The 17,170-nt window shown below is 44.0% G+C and overlaps 1 protein-coding gene across 1 annotated transcript in view; it reads left to right on the top strand.

The window, feature by feature from the left end:
* The window catches only part of COG6 (component of oligomeric golgi complex 6), a 118,461-nt gene that overhangs the window by 66,272 nt on the left and 35,019 nt on the right, over nucleotides 1-17,170 (top strand). The gene's annotated exons all lie outside the window — the stretch shown is intronic.

The following is a 17,170-nucleotide window of genomic DNA, read 5'->3' as shown; positions in this document are numbered from 1 at the left end:
TTGTGACCTAGGCTCAAGTAGTTATTACTAGACGCAATCAGTCCTAAACAAATGTAATTTATTAGAACAGCTGAGAATTACTTCATTCTCAGCTTAGTTCAAATTAATTCCAAAACAAATCCTTCAGAAAAAATCATTTGGCCTTACCACAAACCTTTGTCCTTTTTGGCACCCTGCTAAAGGCTTTTCTTGGCAAAGCCCCACAAAGTTCAGAAACAAGAGACAATAGCTAGAACAAATGTAGCAACGTTTCATCAATGACTTGGACAAGGGGATAGATGGGGAACTCATCAAATTTGCAGATGACACCAAGCTGGCAGGAATAGCCAACACTCCAGAAGATAGGCTCAAGATACAGAAGGATCTTGACAGACTTGAACATTGGGCACTATCTAACAAAATGAAATTTAACAGTGAAAAAAGGAAGGTTCTACATTTAGGCAAAAAAACAAAAAACAAAATGCACAGGTACTGTATATGTGGTACCTTGCTCAATAGTAGTACCTGTGAGAGGGATCTTGAAGTCCTAGTGGACAACCATTTAGATATGAGCCAACAGTGTGCAGCAGCTGCCAAAAAAGCCAACACAGTTCTGGGCTGCATAAACAGAGGGATAGAATCAAGATCACGTCACGTGTTAATACCACTTTATAATGCCTTGGTAAGGCCACACTTGGAATATTGCATTCAGTTTTGGTCGCCATGATGTAAAAAAGATGTCGAGACTCTAGAAAGAGTGCAGAGAAGAGCAACAAAGATTATTAGGGGATTGGAGGCTAAAACAAATGAAGAACGGTTGCAGGAACTCGGTATGTCTAGTTTAATGAAAAGAAGGACTAGGGGAGACATGATAGCAGTGTTCCAATATCTCAGGGGTTGCCACAAAGAAGAGGGAGTCAGACTATTCTCCAAAGCACCTGAGGGTAGAACAAGAAGCAATGGGTGGAAACCAATCAAGGAGAGAAGCAACTTAGAACTAAGGAGAAACTTCCTGACAGTTAGAACCTAATCTTACGTAGCTTCTTTTCCAAAAACACCACACTACTGACCAGAGCATATAAAACATTTGCTAGGCTAATTCTTGATTACAGCTCTCCTGTCTGGAACCCATACCACATTTCTGACATCAATACAACTGAACGTGTCCAGAAATATTTTTCAAGAAGAGTTCTCCACTCCTCCGTAACCAACAAAATACCTTATCCCACCAGACTTGAAATCCTAGGTTTAGAAAACTTGGAACTCCGTCGCCTTCGACAGGACCTGGGTTTAACTCATAGAATCATCTATTGTAATGTCCTTCCTGTTAAAGACTACTTCAGCTTCAACTGCAATAATACAAGAGCAACCAATAGATTTAAACTTAATGTCAACCGCTCCAATTTGGATTGCAGAAAATATGCCTTCTGTAACAGAGTTATCTGTGCCTGGAACGCATTATCTGACTCTGTGGTCTCTTCTCAAAGCTTTAACCAAAAACTATCTACTGTTGACCTCACCCCATTCCTAAGAGGACTTTAAGGGGCATGCATAAGAGCACAAACGTGCCTACCGTTCCTGTCCTATTGTTTCTTTTTCTTATTTATTTATTTATTTATTTATTTATTTATTTATTTATCTATCACATTTCTATACCACCTTTCTCCAAAGACTAAGGGCGGTTTACAGCCAAGATAAAATCGCACAGAAACAAACATTAAAAACATTATTAAAAATCTAATTCAAGATTGGCCCAATAATTTTATAAACTAATAAAATTATAAAATAAACCCTAATAAAACCACCCATGTTAAAATTGCGATTAGGCCAACCCTGCACGATGGAACAAGAAAGTCTTATGCTCACACTTAAAGGTCCGGAGGTCAGGGAGTTGGCGTAGCTCATTCCACAGGGCAGGAGCCCCCACAGAGAAGGCCCTCTCCCTGGGAGCTGCCAGTCGGCATTGTTTGGCTGACGGCACCCTGAGGCATTGTTTGGCTACGGCACCCTATGGGAGCGCACAGGTCGATGGGAGGCTATTGGTGGCAGCAGGCGGTCCTGTAAGTAACCCGGTCCCAAGCCATGGAGCGCTGGAGGTGAGAACCAACACCTTGAATTGCACCCAGAAGACCACCGGTAATCAGTGCAGCTTGCGCAGGAGAGGTGTTATATGGGAGCTACAAGACGCTCCCTCTACCCCCCACGCAGGGCTTATATATATATATATATGCTTATACTTCCTTGTTTCTCCCCATATATATGTTTATATACTATATAATCTTTTTGTGTGATGCTTGTGTATATTGTTATGACAAAATTAAATAAATAAAAATAAAATAAATAAATAGAACAATCAATAAGTGGAACAATTTGCTTGCAGAAGTTGTGAATGCTCCAATACTGGAAATTTTTAAGAAAATGTTGGATAGCCATTTGTCTGAAATGGTGTAGAGTTTCCTGTCTGGGCAGGGGGTTGGACTAGAAGACCTTCCAACTCTGTTATTATGTTATGTTATGTAACGTTGCTTTTCTACAAAGAACCCAAGAGCCATTGCTGCTCTTTTAAGCCTTATGGGAGGGGCCATTCATCTCCTGGCCTTACTCTCGAGTTGTCCTTTTTGTTTTAGCTGCTCTTGCCTTCTGGCAGTTCTCCACATGCGTGCACTAGGAACAGGCTCCTCTTCTTCCTCTGCCTCTCTGCTGTCCGCCTCTGGAGACTCCAGAGTCTGTGCATTGTTCCCAGATGGCCCTGGCCCCATCTCTGCCTCCAACGCAGAGTGCTCGTCTGGGCTTTCCCCAGAGTCCAGGACTGGCCTATGGTCCTCCCCAGACTCCTCACTGTCGGACTCCGCTGCTAGCTGTGCGGGCTGCTGGCGGACCACAACAGATATCTGCTGTGGGCTATTAAGAGTGAGTCTGCTTCCTGCCGAAAAAACATGTTTCTCCATTTCTCATCTAGGGAGGTATAATATTCTTCCTTTTTAATATTTCCTAGAATATTTCATTCTTCTAGGAGAGGAGTGGGTGTTAACTTCCTACAGGAGCATACTGCTTCCGTTCAAATCCCAGAAGGGTATGGCTAGCTGATGAGAACTAAATAGCTTGAACTAGATCTATACTAGTCTCCCTTTATTTCTTTGTTGGTAAAACATAAATTTAGAACTAGACAGTTTTTAGTAAACTTTCCCTCATTAGGTGACCTTTCTTGCCATAGTTTTTAAACGAGTCATTGTAATTATTAAGTTAGTAACACAGTTAAGTGAATCTGGTTTTCCCACCGATTTTGCTTGTCAGAAGGTTACAAAAAGTGATCATATGACAACTACAGTTGTCATACATAAATATCAGTGGCCAAGCATCTGAATTTTACATCACGTGACCACTGGGATGCTGCAATGGTTGGAAGTGTGAAAATGTCATAAGTCACTTTTTTGGTGCCGCTGTAATTTTGAACAGTCAATAAATGAATGGTTGTAAGTTGAGGACTACCTGTACTTATAATGGACTTTGGATGACAAAGTCACCAAAATCCTCTTTCTCACTCAATGACTGAAGGTGGAAGGGTTGGGGATTTGCCCTGCTAGCCAACTTGGGCCATCCCCATAGTTGCGGCCCACACTCGGTCGCCTATGCCCATTTCTCTCGTTTTTTCTAGTTCCCCCTTGTAACCCTCTGGTGTGTAATGGGGATTCAAACGGTCAAGTGGGCACCGGAGTTTCCGTCCCATCAATAATTCGGCTGGGCTTCTGCCTGTAGCAGTGCTTGGGGTTCTGTGCTGAACGGCCAGAAAGAAATCTATCTTTGTTTGCCAGTCACCTGGCTTGAGCCTGGACAATGCCTCCTAAGCGCTCCGGACGGAACGCCTGCAAGGCCATTCGGCGCAGGGTGGAAAGGCGCAGAGAGGGCATGTCGGATGCCCTCCTCTGCCAAGTATTCCTCAAACTGGGCTGCCGTGGTGCGGGCGTTGTCGGATACCAGTGTGTCAGGTAACCCGTGGGTTGCGAATAGGTGGCGCAGGGCTGCGATTACTGCCTCGGCTGTCATGGATTTCATTAGTATGATCTCCAACCATTTAGAGAAAGCATCGACAACCACTAGGAAGGTTTGGCCGTGGAAAGGGCCAGCAAAATCAATGTGGATTCTCGACCAGGGCCCTTGGGGTTTTTCCCATTCCCTGACTGGGGCCGTTGGGGTAGAGGTCTGGACTCTTGGCAAGCCTGGCATTTCCTACCCTCTCAGCAATCTCTGCGTCCATGAGTGGCCACCACACATAGCTTCTTGCTAGCCCTTCATCCTTACGATCCCTGGGTGACCCTCGTGGAGGAGGTCCAATACCTTCCCTCAATTTCTCCGGGATTACCACTCGATCACCCCATAGCAGGCACCCCTTGAGCCGAGAGCTCATCACGTTTTTACAAATTCCTTAAACCGTTAAGCCCGGCGCAGCGGGCCACCCTCTTGTACCCAACCGAGTACAGTCCTTAACATAATGTCCCGGTATGATGCCGAGCCACTTCCTTAGATGTGACTGGGCCAGAGTCCAAAGAGTCAATAAGCAGGATGGGCGTCCCGGAGTGGGGTCTTGATCGCCCCTGGTAGTGGGCATCTGCTTAAGCGTCTGCATGCCCCACTTCTTTTCCTGGTCGATGCTGCAGCTTGTAGGAATAAGCGGCTAAGAAAATAGTCCATCGGGTCAATCGTGGCGAAAGTGCCACAGGCGTTGGGCGGTCGCCAGCCAGTATTCCTAACAGCGGTCTGTGGTCAGTCACAATTTCAAAGTCTCGCCCAAAAACATATTCGTGAAATTTTTACCCTGACACAATTGCTAGCGCTTCTTATCTAACTGGCTATAGTTCCTCTCTGGGAGGACATCGTTCTGGAGTAGAAGGCTATAGGGGCTTCTGTGCCGTTTGGAAGTCTGTGGCTGAGCACAGCCCCACCCGTAAGGGAGGCATCGCAAACCAGCACTAGGGCAATGAGCTATGATATTGGATGAGCAGGCTATCGCCGAGAGCAGGTTTTTACTGCTTGAAAGCCCTACTTTCCGACTTTCCCCAAGACCAAACAGTATTTTTCCTAGAAGCTTATGCAGCGGTTCAGCAATGGTCGCTTTGTTTTTAAAAACCGTAAAATTCACTAGCCCCAGGAATGCCTGTAGCTCTGTTTTGTTTTTGGGCGCTGGAGCCTTTCTAATTGCCTTGACCTTGCTCTCAGTGGGTGAATTCCTTTCTTGTCTATTCGGTAGCCCAAGAATTCGACGGATTCTACCCCTATCTGGCATTTGTTCACTTTAACCTTTAGTCCGCTGACCGGAAAATGCCCAGAACCTTTCTCAAACGCTCCCCAATTCCTCTACGTTTTCCTGATATCAATACATCATCAAGTAGGAACTACCCTGGGAGCCCTTGCAGAAGTCGTTCCATTAAGTTTTGGAACAGCCCGGTGCCACACTCACCCCAAATTGTAATCGGGTACACTTGAATGCACCCTGTGAGTTACAATCGTTTGGGCTTCGCTGTGTTGGCGTCTACAGGCAGTTGTTGGTAGGCTTGGGCCAAGTCTAACTTTGCAAAGACTTGCCCTTGCCCCAAAGAGTGCAGCAAGTGTTGCACCACGGGAACCGGTAAGCGCTTTTCTGTAAGGCTTTGTTTAGCGTCGCCTTGTAGTCAGCGCAGATTCTAATTGACCCATCTGGTTTTACTGGGGTGACGATTGGCGTCTCCCACTTTGCGTGATCGACTGGCACCAAAATCCCCTGATTTATGAGCTTATCTAGCTCCTTGTCAATTTTAGGTTTGAGGGCAAAAGGGACTCTCCTTGCCTTTAACCTAATGGGGCTACCTGGGGGTCTAAGTTGAAGGAAATAGGGGTCCCCTTGTACTTGCCCAGGCAGTCCTTGAAGACATCTTCGAACTCGTTCATGAGTATGTCTTTCAGGTTACAGTCACTTCTGTAGATGCCAGTCACTCCCATGCCCAGTGCACGAAACCAGTCTAGTCCCAACAAACTAGGCAGGGTCCCTTCGACGATCGTGATGGGCAGGGTCTTCTTGTGTGGTCCGTACTCGACTCGGACAGAGGTGGTCCCTCGAACAGGGATTCGATTCCCTTGGTAGTCGTGGACTCGTAGCCGTTGTGTTTGCAGGTGGCGCTTCGCGACTGATGGCAGTGACTTCGCCAAAGTGTCCCAAGACATGATGGTGATCGCTGACCCGGTGTCCACTTCGAGTCGGCACCGTACTCCTTCTATTTTGGGTTTGGTGAAGATCTTCTTCTCCACTCGGGTTGAGGCGCGGCCTATGACCACAGTCGTTTGGTTTGAATCCGCGCCTTTTTTGTTTGAGCCAATCGCGGGTCGCCTTGCCGATCCCGCGCTCTGATTGGCCGATTTGAATTTTCGGCGGGAAGGTTGGGGAGCTCGACAGACTTGAGCTAGGTGCCCTTTCTTCTCGCACCGCCGACATGTTGCGTCCTTAAACTTGCAGCGTTGTCGCTGGTGTTGACCTCCGCAACTTCCGCATTCATCCCGGTCCTCTTTTCCGCGTTTCTCGGTTCGGCAGACCCCTTCCTCATCCTCTCTGTCGGATTCGGTCTGGATCTCTTCTTGGTGCACCGGGGTTGACTTTGTGCTCGCCTTTGGTGTGAGAGGCTTTTGCAGTGTCTCCGCCGCTTGGGTGGACATTTCATGCGCTCTGGCTTCGTCCAGGGCGTTTGCCAGCGTCAGATTGCTTTTCGATAGCAGCCGCCTCCGCAATTGCATGTCTCGGACCCCCCTGATGAGTTGCTCCAGCAGCACCTCGTCCAGGTCTCGGTACCCACAGTCTTTGGAGGCTCTCCGCAGGGCGGCCATGTAGTCGCCGATGGATTCGCCCTCTAGCTGCCGGCGCTCTCCAAATTCAAAACGCCGCACGTATTTGGACGGCGTTGGCGCGAAATGGTTTTTTAGCAGGGTTTGCAGAGTTTGCCACGATACCGATTGTATCGGCGTTGGCTCTGCCAGGGCTTCCGCGATGTCAATGACCTCGGGACCGCAGTGGCTCAAGAAGTATGCCCTTTTGCGGTTGTCTGGAACTCCTTGCAGTTCGTTGGCTTCTAGAAAGCTTTCGAAACGGGTCATGTACGTTCCCCATTTCTCTCTAGCTGGGTCAAACGGTGCGGGCGGAGTGTAACTGGCCATCTCCGCTTTTCTGCCCTGTGTTTGCTGGGTTCGGTTCTTCCGTGCTTCAGCTCGGTTCTGGTGCTCCTTAGCCTCGGAATCCCACCCTCGTCGCCAGTGTTATGTTCGGGAAGTAACGAGGCTGGAGACCAGGGTAGTGACAACAGCTCTTTAATATATGGTGAACCCAGCAACCAAACTGGGGAAAAACAACCCTTTATATACTGTTTAACCGGCGGCTTCAACCAATCAGCAACGTGCTTGTTTCCCGCCAAAATATTTAAAGATACATAACAATCTTTTTGTGTGATGCTTGTGTATATTGTTCTGACAAAATTAAATAAATAAAAATAAAATAAATAAATAGAACAATCAATAAGTGGAACAATTTGCTTGCAGAAGTTGTGAATGCTCCAATACTGGAAATTTTTAAGAAAATGTTGGATAGCCATTTGTCTGAAATGGTGTAGAGTTTCCTGTCTGGGCAGGGCGTTGGACTAGAAGGCCTTCCAACTCTGTTATTATGTTATGTTATGTAACGTTGCTTTTCTACAAAGAACCCAAGAGCCATTGCTGCTCTTTTAAGCCTTATGGGAGAGGCCATTCATCTCCTGGCCTTACACCCGAGTTGTCCTTTTTGTTTTAGCTGCTCTTGCCTTCTGGCAGTTCTCCACATGCGTGCACTAGGAACAGGCTCTTCTTCCTCTGCCTCTCTGCTGTCAGCCTCTGGAGACTCCAGAGTTTGTGCATTGTTCCCAGATGGCCCTGGCCCCATCTCTGCCTCCAACGCAGAGTCCTCGTCTGGGCTTTCCCCAGAGTCCAGGACTGGCCTATGGTCCTCCCCAGACTCCTCACTGTCGGACTCCGCTGCTAGCTGTGCGGGCTGCTGGCGGACCACAACAGATATCTGCTGTGGGCTATTAAGAGTGAGTCTGCTTCCTGCTGAAAAAACATGTTTCTCCATTTCTCATCTAGGGAGGTATAATATTCTTCCTTTTTAATATTTCCTAGAATATTTCATTCTTCTAGGAGAGGAGTGGGTGTTAACTTCCTACAGGAGCATACTGCTTCCGTTCAAATCCCAGAAGGGTATGGCTAGCTGATGAGAACTAAATAGCTTGAACTAGATCTATACTAGTCTCCCTTTATTTCTTTGTTGGTAAAACATAAATTTAGAACCAGACAGTTTTTAGTAAACTTTCCCTCATTAGGTGACCTTTCTTGCCATAGTTTTTAAACGAGTCATTGTAATTATTAAGTTAGTAACACAGTTAAGTGAATCTGGTTTTCCCACCGATTTTGCTTGTCAGAAGGTTACAAAAAGTGATCATATGACAACTACAGTTGTCATACATAAATATCAGTGGCCAAGCATCTGAATTTTACATCACGTGACCACTGGGATGCTGCAATGGTTGGAAGTGTGAAAATGTCATAAGTCACTTTTTTGGTGCCGCTGTAATTTTGAACAGTCAATAAATGAATGGTTGTAAGTTGAGGACTACCTGTACTTATAATGGACTTTGGATGACAAAGTCACCAAAATCCTCTTTCTCACTCAATGACTGAAGGTGGAAGGGTTGGGGGATTTGCAGTGGCAATGAAGAGTTGAAGCTCCCTGTTGAATGGAATCCTGTTGCAATGCACAAGTACACAGAGATAGATTGCTAAACTGGAGGAAGGTATTTGCTACTCTGTCTTCCCCCAAGGCATTGACTTGATGAACTAATTCAAAGATGCTGAGCCTAAGCAGCTATAGAAAAGCCTCAGCACCGTATAATATCTAGGCCAGTGATGGCAAACCTATGGCACACGGGTTCAGGTGGCACACGGAGCCATATCTATGGGCACGCAAGCATTGCTCTAGGTCAGCTCCAGCGTGCATGCTCCCGCCGACCAGCTTATTTTTGGGCCTTCTGGGCCCACAGGAAGTCAGGAAACAGGTAGTTTCCAGCCTCCAGAGGGCCTCCGGGGAGGTGGGGAAAGCTGTTTTCGCCTTCCCCTGGGTCCTAGAAAGCCTCTGGAGCCTGGGGAGGGCAAAAAAATGGCCCTACTGGGCCCACCGTACCATCATGTGCCAAAAGCGGGGATCACGTGGGGCAGTCGCGTGTGCATGTGAGGGGGGCCAGGGTGCATTGAATTATGGGTGTGGCCACGTGCATGGGCGTAAACCCCCCCGCTCCCTTGCTTTTGGTACGCAACGGCAAAAAGGTTAGCCATTACTGATCTAGGCTGCCAACAGAGCCTATTTTCAACTGTTGCCAATATTTTACTCCTTTCTTGATCCTCTAGTCAAGAACAATCATCTCTCTTTCTCTGAGGGTCAACACCTATCCTTTAGTCATTAGGGTTTAAAATATAAATTTATAATATGGACCTTATTTCTCCCTTTTTATTTTTCCCACGTTCTGTATAAGACTGTAAATATCTTGTGGGATACGACCAGCACTGTCTTTCCATAACGGCAGACAAATCGTCATGAAAAGTTCATCAGCAGCTGCCCAAAACAGGATGTGAGTATACTGTTTCTGGTAGCAGACACAATAGACAGCCAACTGGTGATTAATGAAATATCGTTCTCCAAAGTAAAGTCTATCCAGATCAGTGGGCCTTGATTCCCGGCAATGTCAGCCATGACTATGCTGGCTGAAGAGGTTTGGCTTGAGGAACCTGATCTAATTAACCCCAAATCTCATGTAGTTGGCACCAAATACCTGAAGTAAACCTGAATTAAATAAATATCAGATGTACAGCTTCACAATCAGAGACTGTGAAGCATTAAATGAGCCTCTTATAGCTTCTCTCTGTAGAAAGTAGAAATCTTAGGATAGGCTGAAACCCACCTTTTTGAAGAGACTTTCCTTCTGCAGTTTTTCTCACTGTGGCCTGGACCATTCAGACATCAGAAGAATGACTGGAATGGGACAAAGTGCTACAGTTAACTTGCTATGGCCAGCTCTCCATGGGCAACTTGCCATGGCCAACGCGCCACAGGACAATTTAACAATTCAATTTTATAATTTAAAATAGATTTTAAAATATTTTAATTTTTGCCATTCACATTTCATTCTATCCCTCCTTTTGCATCCTTTTTTAATGATTCTAGTCCACCATTTCTTTGATAGTGTAACTCTTGTCCTGCAATGAATTGTTCCGTGAGTTGGCTACAGTGAGTTGGCCATGGCAAGTTGGCCATGGTGAACTGTTATAGGCCCAAGAATGACCTCCTGGAAACCAGGAGTAGACCAGCATCCCATTTCGATGTCACAATCCTTCTCCCTTTGACGGAAACCTTTAGGTTTACTGCATATTAAAACAATACCAATTATATTATCCAGGTTTCATGAATGGAATAAAAACTGATTCACCAAATGGTTTTTTAAAAATCTCTTCTCTTCTCTTCTCTTCTCTTCTCTTCTCTTCTCTCCTCTCTTCTCCTCTCCTCTCCTCTCCTCTCCTCGCCTGTTTTCTCTTCTCGGCAGTTTACAGTCACAAAAACATAATATAAAACTATATAATATATAAATATAAAAATATAATATATATAAATATAAATATAAATATAAATATAAAAATATAAAAACATAATATGCATAGTAATATGCAATATTGATCTGAAACTAAAAAGTCTAAAATTTCACAACAAATCATTCCAGATATTTGCAATTTAAGTGTAATTAATCCCATTGTTAGTCACAGTAATAGGTTCTGATGTAAGATGAACCTAATATAAGTCTGTTTTGAATGGCTTAGTTTGTTAGACAGTAGTTTTGGCTATTGTACTATGATTATTTTCATTTTGGGGTTTGCTTCATTTTTAGAATTGTTATTATTTTTGTAGTTTGTTGTCAGCTGCCCAGAGTTCTTACATAAGATGGGCAGTCACTAAAGTTTATAAAATAAGTAAATAATTTTTTTTCATTGTAAAAAGAGGAAGAATAATTATGATAATATTTTAAAAGATCTACCTAGCAATAACAATTAATGCAAAGGTGGGTTTCAGCAGGTTCTGACCAGTTCTGGAGAACCGGTAGCGGAAATTTTGAGTAGTTCGGAGAACCAGTTGTAAAAATTCTGCCTGGCCTTGCTCCCATCTATTCTCTGCCTCCCAAGTCCCAGCTGATCAGAAGGAAATGGGGATTTTTCAGTATCCTTCCCCTGCTACACCCACTATGCCACGCCCAGCAAGCCATGCCACGCCCACCAAGCCACACTGACAGAACCGGTAGTAAAAATTTTTAAAACCCACCACTGAACTAATGTGTAAAATTTTCTCAAAGCATATTCTGGATAGAAATCTGACTTTAAGAGTTAAAACCCATGGAAGAAAATATAGCAAGGTCATTTTTTATTCTTTTACTCTAGCCATTAAACCATATACCTGGGATTCGGAGGCTAATAAAGATAATTTGGATACTAAGATATACTGATTGAGATGATTTTATTCAGGCTAATATTTGAGAGGTTCCCAGCTTTGCCATAAACTGTTTTCCTTTTATTCTGATATCTATAATCAGAGGTAGACAACCATTTGGTGGCCGGGGGTTTCATTTCGGCCCCAGCTCACAGCAAAAGTGTTATTTGTACACGCATATGACTGCAGGGTTAACTGGGAGGAGTCTTCCTACGGATACGGCTGCTTTAATGTTTTGTTCACAGCAATGTACTTAGTAGATCATCTCTCCTGAATGCTTTGCACTATCCTGCTACAAGTTTGGAAAATAAACCTTCATGTGAATTTCAACATTCATCAAATGTTGTACCTCTGCTTCTTTGATTGTCCTGTCATTTTTTGTTGTTGTTAGTTGCGAAGTCATGTCCAACCCATCGCAACCCCATGGACAACATTCCTCCAGGCCTTCCTGTCCTCTACCATCCTCTGGAGTCCATTTAAACTCATGCCTACTGCTTCAGTGACTCCATCCAGCCACCTCGTTCTCTGTCGTCCCCTTCTTCTTTTGCCCTCAATTGTTCCCAGCATTAGGCTGTTCTCCAGTGAGTCTTTCTTTCTCATTAGGTGGCCAAAGTATTTCAGTTTCATCTTCAGGATCTGGCCTTCTAAAGAGCAGTCAGGGTTGATCTCCTCTAGGACTGACTTGTTTGTTCGCCTTGCAGTCCAAGGGACTCGCAGGAGTCTTCTCCAGCACCATAGTGCAAAGGCCTCAATTCTTTGGCGCTCAGCCTTTCTTATGGTCCAACTTTCACAGCCATACATTGCAACTGGGAAAACCATAGCTGTGACTATACGCACATTTGTTGGCAGGGTGATGTCTCTGCTTTTTAGTACGCTGTCTAGATTTGCCATAGCTTTCCTTCCCAGGAGCAAGCGTCTTTTAATTTCTTGGCTGCAGTCCCCACCTGCGGTGATCTTGGAGCCCAGGAAAATAAAATCTGTCACTACCTCCATTTCTTCACCATCTATCTGCCAGGAATTGAAAGGGACAGATGCCATGATTTTAGTTTTCTTAATGTTGAGTTTCAAGCCAACTTTTGCACTCTCCTCCTTCACCCGCATCAAGAGACTCTTTAGTTCCTCTTCGCTTTCTGCCATTAGAGTGGTATCATCTGCATATCTGAGGTTGTTGATATTTCTTCTGGCAATCTTAATTCCAATTTTTGATTCATCTTAACAATAACAATAACAACAGAGTTGGAAGGGACCTTGGAGGCCTTCTAGTCCAACCCCTTGCCCAGGCAGGAAACTCTACACCATCTCAGAGAGATGGCCATCCAACATTTTCTTAAAAATTTCCAGTGTTGGAGCATTCACAACTTCTGCATTTCAATTTCAGTCTGGACCAACAGTGTTAAAAGTCAAAGTCCTAGCCTGTGCAATGCATTAATAAAGCAAATAGTTCCTGTGTTTTGAAAGAAATAACTCTGTGTTATTAAATAAAGCAGACTATTGAAGTTTTGCTACCCAACAAGTGTGGCATGACCCATTCAGTTTTAAACTGGATTAAATTCCTTTTGGAAGTGTCCCCCAAATCTATGAGCTTTATTATTTATCAGAGAATCAGTCTAAAGGTACTGTATATAGCAACAGCACCAGTTGTGAGAAAAAATAGCAGTGATGAAAACATAGTTGGATGTTTTTTTACACATGCTTTACATAGTTATATTGGACTTTGAGGGAATAATAAACACATTTTTGCTCTTGTTAAGGCATTGCCCAAAACACAATAACCCAGATTGTTGAGTCTACATCACACTATAAACATTACCCTATTAGCAAACAATACATTGAATAACTGTCTTTTGAGTGACCTTCAGAAAGTAACACAATAGCTCAGATTACTTATTATCATTATACGTTTTTTTTCTCCTCATCACCGCCATCCAATCCAGGAGGCACTGTGTAAATTTGTGGATGTCTCCATGGCAAAGTTAAGAACAAGAACAAAAACAGCCAATACCGATATTAAGGAATCTAATAAACTCAGTTTCTATTTCTGTACTATGGCCCCATAGCTCTTACATTTAGGTGGTCAAGCTGACAAGTTCTTTTTGGAAAGCTTAATCTTAGACAGAACTTCCTCCATTATTCACTCTTTTCTTTTGCCTTGTTGTAGATGATATATTGCATGGTACTGACAGCTTGAAGCATCCTGTCTTACATAATCGACATATTATGTAAGACACTTTGAGGAAAAATGCAAAGTCCGGTGGTTTTTAGGAGGTATTGGAATAACAGCTCTGAACCCCAAATGTAAAGATGGCGCCATTCCAGTACAATTTTGTATTAAAATAATGAGAAGAGATTATATACTGGTACCTCCAATTTGTGCAATTATAACTTCAGATTTATTGCAGTATTTATAGTTTCTCATTTACTTGGCAATTGAGTTCAAGTGGGAGAGGGAGGGAGGGAGAGAGAGAGAGAGTGAGAGTCCCACTCTAATCTTCTGATGTAGGAAGATAGATGAGTCTATGGTAGTCCAAAATCAGAAAGAGTCTGGTAGCACTTTTCCAGATTTATTTGTAACCCGAATTTGCATAACCAGTCCTTTTCCACCTCCCTTTCTCCCTTTTTCTCATCCCACTTTAAATATTAGATCTGTTTAGCCCTTCCATGCCTCTGATAAAGTGAGCTATAGATCAGGGGTCTCCAACCTTGGCAATTTTAAGACTTGTGGAATTCAACTCCCAGAATTCCTCAGCCAGCAAAGCTTTGCTGGCTGAGGAATTCTGGGAGCTGAAGTCCACAAGTCTCAAAGTTGCCAAGGTTGGAGACCCCTGCTATAGATCACCTATGTCTTTTAATAAAACTTAATTGAAAATATGCTATGAGATCCCTGATTACTTTCTGACTACCTTAAAAAGGACATATATTTCCCTGATTTCATGTGGGTTTCAGGCAGTGGTGGGTTTCAAATTTTTTACTACCGGTTCTGTGGGCGTGGCTTGGTAGGCATGGCAGGGGAAGGATACTGTAAAATCTCCATTCCCACCCCACTCCAGGGGAAGGATACTGTAAAATCTCCATTCCCTCCCCACTCCAGGGGATGGTTACTGTAAAATCCCCATTTCCTCCCAATCCGCTGGGACTCGGGAGACAGAGAATAATAGATGGGGGCGGGGCCAGTCAGAATTTTTACTACCAGTTCTCCGAACTATTCAAAATTTCCACTACTGGTTCTCCAGAACTGGTCAGAACCTGCTGAAACCCACCTCCGGTTTAAGGTGTGCAGACTTGCTTGCCTCTATTGGCCCATGTATTTCACTTTGTAAAAACAGAGAAGTTTCATCTTCTCCCTGGGTTTGCTTGAGTGCACCTTGGGATAAACTACAACTGACAGACGTGATCTCAGAACCATTGAACCACATCTTCCAAAGTTCTTGGAGGACAGAAAAGAGCTGACGTGGTTCCCATCTTCAAAAAAGTCTATGTTCCAAGTCTGATATTCTTATGATTGAAAACTTACATAGTGAGCACTGTACTGTAATTAATTCCAGTGCTCTTGCACTTAACCTAAGGGGGAGGGGAGGGTTAAGCTAAATTCATTGCTTTGAGTGTTGAGGAATAGAATTTGTTTCTATTTTTAGGAATAGAATTTGTTTCTATTTTTATTTTTATTTATTTATTATTTATTTATTTCATCACACAGTATATATAAGCATAAGCATGAAATAACTATACAATATATAAGTATATATATAAGCATGAGTATGAATTAACTATATTAATTGGATATAATGAAAGGAAACAATAGGACAGGAACGGTAGGCACTCTTATGCTTTTATGCAAGCCACAAATTTCTGTTTATTTTAGGCATCAAAGGAGCGCAGGCTACATACAGTTCCAGGGCAACATCAGGCCACCAAACCTTATGCATAGCCCCAGAGACCTCTCGTTTTTTTAACACATTGTAATTTTTTAATGCAGAGGTGAGTATTTTCCGTGGTTCCATTTGCTCTTTCTACCTTGCTTAGACTTCAGGGAGAGAGGTCAGGAAGTGGTTTCTGTTGTTAACTTTCTCTTTTGGAAATGCATTAGTCCACCGGTTGTGACCCAGGCCTTGGTCCAATTAGGCAAACTGCCAAAGGCCTTCCTTGGCAAACATTCAGAAGTCACAGATACAAAAATAAAGGCAAGATGTAGACGAAAAAGAAGACGAAGCTACCAACGTTGTTTTTCGGCAAAGCCCAAACGCCATTGCTGGTCTGTTTTAAGCCTTATAGGAGGGACCAATCATCTCTTGGCCCTACTCCAGAGTTGTCCTTTCTGCTTGAGCTGCTCTTGCCTTCTGGAAACTCTTCTCATGTGTGCATTAGGAACAGGCTTCTCCTGTTCCTCTGCCTCACTACTAACAGTCTTTGGAATCTCTGGAGTCCCCACCTCACTTCCCGATGGCCCTGGCCCCACCTCAGCCTCATTGCTGTCCGACTCCATTGCCAGGTCCTGAGGCTGCTGGCAGACCACAACACCACCCCAGAGATCAGATGGCCTTTAAGCAGGGCCTAAAAGACTTCTCTCAAGCACTGAGTCAAATGGTGTATGAGCCAGTGATGAAATCTATTTTTTTAGTACCGGTTCTGTGGGCGTGGCTTGGCAGGCGTAGTGTGGCTTGTTGGGCATGGCAAGGGAAGCATAATGAAAAATCCCCATTCCCTCCCCACTCCTGGGGGAAGGATATTGCAAAATCTCCGTTCCCACCCCACTCTGGGGCCAGCCCAGAGGTGGTATTTGCCAGTTCTCCGAACTACTCAAAATTTCCGCTACCGGTTCTCTAGAACCTGCTGGATTTTACCCCTGATATGAGCCCATCAAATACTGTGCATTTCAATTTTGATTGCCCCCAGGGCAGTGTGTTTTTATGGATGTGTTGCATATTTTTATATTTTGTTCAGTGTAATATTTATATATTTTTAAATCTTTTACAAGCTGCCAAACATCACTATAATGCCTTAGAAACAGAACAAATGAAATCACATCACTGAAATTATGGAAATGGAGCTAACTCATTTCTGTTTGGTGGGTCCAGAGTTTTAGGGAATGAATATGCCATACTAACATTTGCAGTCAGCCCAGATTGGTGTGGGGGCAACATTTTCCAGAGTGGTGCAATAGATGCAAGAAGCCCATAAAACTTTAAAATACAAAAAAACAAAAAAAACCTCACTGTTTCCCCTCCATCCTCTACTAGAAGCTGGAGGGTGGGAAGTATCTACAAGAGACAAAATGGGGCCAAAGAGTCGCATTTGGACCCCAGCTAGGTATTATCCATCCTTGTTTGGATTAAAAACAGCAAAATATGTTGTTGCTGTTAGTCGCGAAGTCGTGTCCAACCCATCGCGACTCCATGGACAACGTTCCTCCAGGCCTTCCTGTCCTCTACCGTCCCCCGGAGTCCATTCAAGCTCACACCTACTGCTTCAGTGACTCCATCCAGCCACCTCGTTCTCTGTTGTCCCCTTCTTCTTTTGTCCTCAATCTTTCCCAGCATTAGGCTCTTCTCCAGTGAGTCCTTCTTTCTCATTAGGTGGCCAAAGTATTTCAGTTTCATCTTCAGGATCTGGCCTTCTAAAGAGCAC

This window comes from Ahaetulla prasina, chromosome 1 (assembly GCF_028640845.1).
Source record: "Ahaetulla prasina isolate Xishuangbanna chromosome 1, ASM2864084v1, whole genome shotgun sequence".
Lineage (NCBI taxonomy): Eukaryota > Metazoa > Chordata > Lepidosauria > Squamata > Colubridae > Ahaetulla > Ahaetulla prasina.
The sequence above is the reverse complement of the archived record's forward strand: the minus strand, read 5'-3'. Positions and strand labels throughout refer to the sequence as shown.